A 7433-nucleotide genomic window follows, 5' to 3' on the forward strand; every position below is an offset into this window, starting at 1 on the left:
CCCTCAGGTCGGAAGGTGTCCAATATACTACTGGGGAAGAGCAGAGGGTATTTCCAAGGAGCGCCAGAAAGAGTGAAGCGGCTGGGCCAAAGCCGAAAGGACACTCAGCTGTGGATGTGTCTGGTGGTGAAAAGAAAATCCGATGCTGTAAAGAACAATATTGTTTAGGAACCTGGAATGTCAGATCAATGAATCAAGGTAAGCTAGAGGTGGTCAAACATGAGATGGCAAGATTGAACATCGACATCTTGGGAATTAGTGAACTAAAGTGGACAGGCATGGGCGAATTTAATTCAGGTGACCATCATATCTACTACTATGGGCAAGAATCCCTTAGAAGAAATGGAGTAGCACTCATAGTCAACAAAAGGGTGGGGAAAGCAGTACTGGGGTACAATCTTAAAAATGATAGAATGATCTCAGTACGAATCCAGGGCAGGCCATTCAACATCACAGTGATACAGGTCTATGCCCCAACCACTGATGCCGAAGAAGCTGAGGTTGATCAGTTCTATGAAGACCTACAACACCTTCTAGAACTAACACCAAAAAGAGATGTCCTCTTCATCATAGGGGATTGGAATGCTAAAGTAGGAAGTCAAGAAATCACCGGGATAACAGGCAGGCATGGCCTTGGTGTACAAAATGAAGCAGGACAAAAGCTAATAGAGTTTTGCCAAGAGAACATGCTGATCATAGCAAACACGCTTTTCCAACAGCACAAGAGGCGACTCTACACATGGACATCACCAGATGGTCAATATCGAAATCAGATTGATTATGTCCTTTGCAGTCAAAGATGGAGAAGCTCTATACAGTCAGTAAAAACAAGACCTGGAGCTGACTGTGGCTCAGATCATGAGCTTCTTGTTGCAAAATTTCAGCTTAAATTGAAGAACGTAGGGAAAACCACTAAACCACTCAGGTATGACCTCAATCATATCCCTTATGAATATACAGTGGAGATGAGGAATAGATTTCAGGGATTAGACCTGATAGACAGAGTGCCTGAGGAACTATGGACGGAGGTCCATAACATTGTTCAGGAGGCAGCAACGAAATCCGTCCCAAAGAAAAAGAAATGCAAGAAAGCAAAGTGGCTGTCTGAGGAGGCTTTACAAGTAGCTGAGGAAAGAAGGGAAGCGAAAAGCAAGGGAGAAAGGGGAAGATATATCCAACTAAATTCAGAGTTCCAGAGAATAGCAAGGAGAGACAAGAAGGCCTTCTTAAATGAACAATGCAAAGAAATCGAGGAAAACAACAGAATGGGAAAGACTAGAGATCTCTTCAAGAAAACTGGAGATCTCAAGGGAACGTTTTGTGGAAAGACGGGCATGATAAAGGACAAAGAAGGCAGGAACCTAACAGAAGCAGATGAGATTAAGAAGAGGTGGAAAGAATACACAGAAGAACTATACAGGAAAGATCTTAATGTCCCTGATAGCCATGATAGTGCGGTCACTGAACTTGAGCCGGACATCCTCGAGAGTGAAGTCAAGTGGGCCTTAGGAAGCATTACTAACAACAAAGCTAGCGGAGATGACAGTCTTCCAGCTGAGCTATTTAAAATCCTAAAAGATGATGCTGTTAAAGTGCTGCATTCAATATGCCAACAAATTTGGAACACTCAACAATGGCCGCAAGACTGGAAAAGGTCAGTTTACATTCCAATTCCAAAGAAGGGCAACGCCAAAGAGTGTTCAAACTACCGCACAATTGCGTTCATTTCACATGCCAGCAAGGTGATGCTCAAAATCCTACAAGCTAGGCTTCAGCAGCATGTGAACCGAGAACTACCAGAAGTACAAGCTGGGTTTCGAAGAGGCAGAGGAACTAGAGATCAAATCGCCAACATTCGCTGGATCATGGAGGAAGCAAGAGAATTCCAGAAAAACGTCTATTTCTGCTTCATTGACTACACTAAAGCCTTTGATTGTGTGGATCACAACAAACTGTGGCAAATTCTTAAAGAGATGGGAGTATCAGACCACCTTACCTGTCTCCTGAGAAACCTGTACGAGGGTCAAGAAGCAACAGTAAGAACCAGACATGGAACAACCAATTGGTTCAAAATTGGGAAAGGAGTACAACAAGGCTGCATATTGTCACCATGCTTATTTAACTTATATGCAGAGTACATCATGAGAAACGCCGGGTTGGATGAATCACAGGTCGGAATTAAGATTGCTGGGAGAATTATCAACAACCTCCGATATGCAGACAATACCACCCTAATGGCAGAAAATGAAGAGGATCTAAAGAGCCTCTTGTTGAGGGTGAAAGAGGAGAGTGCAAAAGCTGGTTTGAAACTCAACATTAATAAAACGAAGATCATGGCATCTGTCCCCATCACTTCCTGGCATATAGAAGGGGAAGAAATGGAAGCAGTGACAGATTTTACTTTCTTGGGCTCCAAGATCACCACAGACGGTGACTGTAGCCATGAAATTAAAAGACGCTTGCTCCTTGGGAGGAAAGCTATGGCAAACCTAGACAGCATAGTAAGAAGCAGAGACATCACCTTGCTGACAAAGGCCCGTCTAATCAAAGCTATGGTTTTCCCAGTAGTAATGTATGGCTGTGAGAGCTGGACTATAAGGAAGGCTGAGCGCCGAAGAATGGATGCTTTCGAACTGTGGTGCTGGAGAAGACTCTTACAGGTGCCCTGGACTGCAAGGAGGTCAAATCAGTCAATCCTACAGGAAATCAACCCTGACTGCTCATTGGATGGACAGGTACTGAAGCTGAAGCTCAAATATTTTGGCCACCTAATGTGAAGAGAAAACTCTCTGGAAAAGACCGTGATGCTGGAAAGACTGAAGGCAAAAGGAGAAGGGGACAGCAGAGGATGAGATGGCTAGATAGCCTCACTGATGCAATGAATATGAACTTGAGCACACTCCGGGAGAGAGCGCAGGACAGGAAGGCCTGGCATGCTATGGTCCATGGGGTCACGAAGAGTCGGACATGACTGAACGACTGAACAACAACAACAATCCTTTTACAACTTAATGACTCTTTCAGATGCTAATCACCAGCGACTAAAGCAAGGAACAGCAGGGTAGCCTAAGTTTCAAGTAGTCAGTTTGAAAGAGAGTCACTTGAAGACCCAGAACTTATGGGATAGGGAGAGATCCACCCCCTTTCCCTTGGGTTCACGGGAGGCGGCTGTTGCTTGCACGCCAAAAGGGCGCTACGCCTCCCTTCCGTGCCCTCCATCGCTCGTCACTCTCTGCGTCAAGCGTCTAAGCCCCCCTCCCGCATTCCCTCACTACCCGGGTCGCTATCTGTCTCTGGAATGCTGGCAGGAGGAATCTCTGCCAGGTGCTGAGCCTGTGAGGGATGAGCTGGCTCCTCTCCCATGGATTGCTGTTCCTCCTCAGAATCAGAACTGCTCTGAGGCTCTCTGGGCTCAGTCTCCACCCTGACAGACAGCATATGGCCCACAGACCACATGAGGCATCTTCCTCCTCTCCATTTTATCCTCACAATGACAACCCTGTGAGGTAGGTTGGGCTGAGGGTCAGTGACTGGCCCAAAGTCACCTAGTGAGCTTCCATGGCCGAGTGGGGACTAGAACCCAGGTCTCCTGACTCCCAGTCCAACACTCTCACTGCTATACCACACTGGCTCTCACATGAATAAATAAATAATTTTAAAAGTGAAAAGCGCAGTTTGCCACTGAAATTGGGTGGTACAGTGGCAAAAAAGGGCTATTTTCAAACAAAAACACTCCGTCTTCCTGCCACCACTGCCAAATTTTGCTGGCAAGCTGCACTTTCAGCTTTTAAAAGCAGGCTATTTTTCCTCACCATGCCACCAAATTTTGGCCATGTGGTGGCGAGGTGCAGGCATGTTTCCCACCCCTGGATGTTGTCCATCCCTATCAAGGTATATCACCTTCCCCAATCTGGCACCCTCTAGATGTGTCAAACTACAACTCCCATCATGATCGGAGTTCTAGTCTGACACATCTGGAGGGCGTCAGATTTAAGAACTTAAGAAGAGCCTTGCTGGATCAGACCAAGGGTCCATCTAGTCCAGCATTCTGTTCACACAGTGGCCAACCAGCCGTTGACTGGGAACCCACAAGCAGGGCATGAGCACAACAGCACCCTCCCACCCCTGTTCCCCAGCAACTGGTGTACTCCCTCTGGTACTGGAAGTAGCACCTAGCCATCAGGACTAGTAGCCATTGATAGCCTTTTCCCCCAGAAATGCATCTAACCCCCTTTTAAAGCCATCCAAATTGGTGGCCATCACTACATTGTGAAAGAAACTTCATTAGGTAAAAGTGAAACTGCACGTAGCCAAATGTTCTGGACAAGTGAGCATGATTATTTAGATAGTGAGAGACAAGCTTGAACCTGATGAGTAGCCAATGAATGATTTTCTCTGACCTTATGTTGGATTTTGTATCCAATCTACTGTTGCCAAACGTGCCTTTGTCTGTATCCAGGTTTAAATACCCTGAGAATTATTTATTTATTAAGCGAATCCACGGATTCTCTTCCATACATGTCTGTCTTTTGTTCAGCTGGCTAATAAAAGTGAACGCTTGGAAATAAACAGAAGAAAAGCTTTTCTTTGACAATTTCCTGTCGTAGCGAATTCCATAGTTTAACTATGCGCTGTGTGGAGAAGTCCTTCCTTTTCTCTGTCCTGAATCTCCCACCAGTCAGCTTCATGAGATGACCCCACTGGGTTCTAGTATTATGAGAGAGGGAGAAAAATGTCTCCCTATCCGCAATCTCCACACCATGCATAGTTTTATAGACCTCTATCAAGTCTCCCCTTACTGGCCTTTTTTCCAAGCTAAACAATCCCAGCTGTTGGAACCTTCTCTCACAGGGGAGATGCTCCAGCCCCTTGATCATTTTAGTTGCCCTTTTCTGCATTTTTCCAACCCTACAATATCTTTTTTTTAGGTGCAGTGACCAGAACTGTACACAGTATTGCAAGTGTGGTTGCACCATAGGCTTGTATAAGGGAATAGATTTATAGATTTGGGAAGGCTGGGATATATTCTCTTCCATAGGAGAAGAAATGATGCTTTATTAAGTACTTGCTATGAAAACTGTTTTGATTTTTCTTTACTATGTATAGGAATGTGGGGGGGGTCATAATGTTTTGTCGTGAACCACTTTGAGAATATTGTAGGGAAAAGCAGTATACAAATAAATTGATGGGAGGAGCAATCCTGAGGCCCCTAGATAGCCTCTGTGGGGCCATAGGCTCACTCAGATTCCTGGATCAGAGGTCGGAGACAGCGCTCTGACCTTGGACCCAGGAGTCCGAGCTCCCCTCCCCCTCCTGGCCAGCATAGAGAGAACCATGTCGGCTGCCCCTATGAGGTCACAAAAGCGACCTTGAAGAGAAGGAGGGTGGTTCTGTGGGCAGGGAGGGGAGGGGACTGGGAAAGTGGAGATATGAGCTATCCCCAGCCCTCCCCAGCCTCCTTCCCTCCCCCTCTACAGAGCCCTAGCTAGACAGGCAAAAATGCCCATCTAGCAAAAATGCAGAGTGGGAGAAGCACGGAGGTGAAGATCGCCTCTGCGCTTCTCCCGCCCTGCATAGGATGCCCGTCAGCCTCCCAGTTCGGGCATCCAGATAGGATTGCGCCCTGATGGACTGATTGATTGATTGATGCCTGCCTGAACTTCAAGATTTATCACTACACCACTGAATGCATACATCTCACCATAGTGGGGAAACCGTAAGCAGGTGACCTGTGTGCCTGCTCAGTCTGCTGTCTAACAGTTGATGGGCAACTTCAAGGCGCCTCCTCTCCCAGCTGCAGATGGGTTCTTCGGGCAGAATCTAATGGGGCCGATTGTCTTACGCCCTGCCAGTTCCATTGTGCAAGCAGCTCACACTGCTTGCACGGTGATTGAGTGCTTCTGGGGCAATCTAAAATTTCTGCTCATTTCTGGAAGGAGGCCAGTCAGCGGGGCTTGTGTAAGGGAGCTCTGCCAACCAGAACTGAGTGTTCTGCTCATTTCGGGGCTTCCTCTAGGAACCGCTAACTCTCCCTTATGTAAACGGTGGTCCCGCTCACACAACGGAATTGGCAGGACCCACTGCTCGTGGAAGGGAATCGGTGGAGCATAAAGGAATTGGGGTGGGGGCATAAGGACCCCTTTGGATTCTGCCCTTTATCTTTAAACCAAGCTTGGACCAAACTGCCCTTCAGATAGAGCAGAGCAGGGCAGGGGAGGCAACTTGTGTCACTCCAGATGTCGGACTGCAACTCCCATCATCTCTTACCATGGTGCCCACCCCTGAAATGCCTTCAAATAGAGGACTGTCCTCTGTAAAATAGGACACACAGGCACCCTAATTGCAACAGAGAGGGCTTTCTCTGTGGTGGTGCCCTGTAGTTGGAATACTCTCCCTAAAAATGCACACCTGGTACTTAATTTACAGTCTCTTCATTGACAGTTATCTTTTGATCCAGGCATTTTAAATTATATAACCTCTCTCAGTCTGCCTTTCTAATTAAAATTATAATTAATTTTTTTATTGCTGCCTTTTATTCTGGCTGATGGATATTAGTTTTAGTGCACTATATTAGGTTTTTAAAAGGATGTATAATTCATTTATTTTCTATACCACTTCAATAAGGAATCCCATAGAAATGTTTCACATAAATAAATGAATAAAGCAGTTGAAGAACTGGAATTACCAGACACATGAAAAGCAACTGAACATCAACACATTGCGTTTGAAGAGTTCATTCGCAGAGTTGTACAAAATTACAACAAGGAAGGGAAAATGCAGATGTAACCAGTGTGGTGTAGTGGTTAGAGTGTTGGACTGGGACTTGAGAAATCTGGGTTCTAGTCCCCATTCGGCCTTGAAGCTCACTGGGTAACTCGGGCGAGTCACTGACTCTCAGGCTAACCTGCCTCACAGGGTTCTTGTGAGGATAAAATGGAGAGGAGGAGAATCACCATGATACCTTGGGCTCCTTGGAAGAAAGTCAATATATAAATGTAATAAAAAGAATTTAAAAACCTGGGGCCAAACCCAATGCATGTGTGTGTGTTTGTTCACATGCATTTACTAGTTTGGCAATAAACTGGTGGTGGAATGGAGGTTAACTTTTAGTCCTGAAAGAAGTATGCAAGGAATGGGGTCGAAACCTACACCCCTCCCTGTGCCTTCACTTTTAAGATTTTTACCTCCAGCCTGACTCTAATACCAGAAATGAGCCAATGAGGGAAGAGTCTTAAAGCCACACAGGGCAAGGAGTTAAGGTAGGGAAGGAGATGAGTTTCACTTGATTTAGGATAAAAGGTTAGTATTCACACAGCTGCTGGGGTGGCCGTGTGCCCTACTTTACAAAGGACAGTCCTGGATTTGAAGATCCGTCCAACCCAAGTCTGGTTTAAAAAGATAAACAACCATAAGAAGAAAGAGCTGGGCCTGAA

This window comes from Heloderma suspectum, chromosome 11 (genome assembly GCF_057233095.1).
Source record: "Heloderma suspectum isolate Gila_16-S chromosome 11, 16-S_ref, whole genome shotgun sequence".
Taxonomy (NCBI): domain Eukaryota; kingdom Metazoa; phylum Chordata; class Lepidosauria; order Squamata; family Helodermatidae; genus Heloderma; species Heloderma suspectum.